This window comes from Cebus imitator, unplaced genomic scaffold (genome assembly GCF_001604975.1).
Source record: "Cebus imitator isolate Cc_AM_T3 unplaced genomic scaffold, Cebus_imitator-1.0 Scaffold4157, whole genome shotgun sequence".
Lineage (NCBI taxonomy): Eukaryota > Metazoa > Chordata > Mammalia > Primates > Cebidae > Cebus > Cebus imitator.
Window position 1 is genome coordinate 1 of NW_016111472.1, and position 1,483 is coordinate 1,483.

General features: G+C 37.0%; 1 long non-coding RNA gene across 1 annotated transcript; it reads left to right on the forward strand.

Moving 5' to 3' along the window:
- The first annotated feature begins 865 nt into the window (after window positions 1–865).
- On the forward strand, window positions 866–1,446 carry LOC108299282. The gene is made up of 2 exons (XR_001822885.2): window positions 866–1,033; window positions 1,145–1,446. It is a non-coding gene; the product is annotated as an uncharacterized LOC108299282 (long non-coding RNA).
- The last annotated feature ends 37 nt before the right edge of the window (window positions 1,447–1,483 follow it).

Genomic DNA, 1,483 nt, shown 5'->3' on the forward strand with positions numbered 1-1,483 from the left:
AAAAAAAAAAAAAAAATGCCGGGCATGGTGGCAGGCATCTGTAATCCCAGCTACTCAGTAGGCCGGGGCAGGAGAATTGCTTGAACCCAAGAGGCGGAGACTGCAGTGAGCAAGATTGTGCTACTGCACTACCCCAGCCTGGGTGACAGAGTGGGACTCTGTCTCTCAAAAAAAAAGAAAAACATTCAGTGGACGTCTTTATAAATATTAAGGTTGTTTCTCTTCTGTAAATTTTTCTTTTTTAAAAGGAGTTTAGAAGAACTTGATACCTACTTGGAAATATATATGTAATGTTTGCAATTAATGTGACCCTGTGCTGGGCACGGTGGCTCACACCTGTAATCCCAACACTTGAGGAGGCTTAGGTGGACCCATCACCTGAGGCCAGGAGTTTGAGACCAGCCTGGCCAACATGGTGAAACCCTGTCTCTACTAAAAATGCAAAAATTAGCCACACGTGGTGATGCATGCCTATAATTCCAGCTGCTCGGGAGGCTTAGTCAGGAGAATTGCTTGAATTCGGGGGATGGAGGTTGCAGTGAGCCAAGATCGAGCCACTGCGCTCCAGTCTGGGTGACAAAGCGAGACTCTATCTTAAAAAAAAAAAAAAAAAAAAAAAAAAAAACAGTGTCCCTGGATTTATTTTGGTCTTATATGAGTTAGGGATAGTATAGATGATTCTGTTTTTATGTATTGAACCTTTGCTTGACTTTGAAACTGTAAATTCCATTGTTAAGATCTCTGCCTATGGTAGTTTGTATTGTTCTGAAAGGAATATAAAACCCATTAACAATCTTTTATGAATTTAAAATGCAGATTAAATCTCAAAATGGAAAAACATCTTTGTACAGTTTCAATTACAGTTCTTGCTCTTTCTTTTTTTTAAAAAATAGAAATTGATCTTAAAGAAGCACAAAGATTTTTTGCTCAGAAATTCTCCTGTGGTGCCTCAGTAACAGGGGAGGATGAAATTATCATTCAGGGAGATTTTACAGATGACATAATTGATGTCATTCAGGAAAAATGGCCAGAGGTGAGTACATGGAATACATACATCTCTAGAAATAAGATTTTAAAGCAAATTGCTTCCATTTTTCTTATTTGCAACCACAACTCATAAGATATAATTATTTGTGTTTTATAGGTAGATGATGACAGCATCGAAGATCTTGGAGAAGTGAAGAAGTGAATTTGAAAATTTGTATTTAATGGCCTGAACTGAGAGTTGATACGGCCAAAGGGAGAGAGGCCTTTAAAAATATATATAGATATATATATATTTATTCTACAGTGAAACTGTAGACTGCCCTCGTCCTTGGCATTTTCACTGTTCTGTACAAGGCTGCTTGTTTTTTTATTGCCAAAGTCAAATAAACAGGGGAGACTGTCATTGCTCATACATGAATAGATTTAGTCAAATAAAAAATTCTGGTCATTTGGTACTGACTTTCTCTTTCTTTCTTTCTTTTTTTTTTTTTTTTTT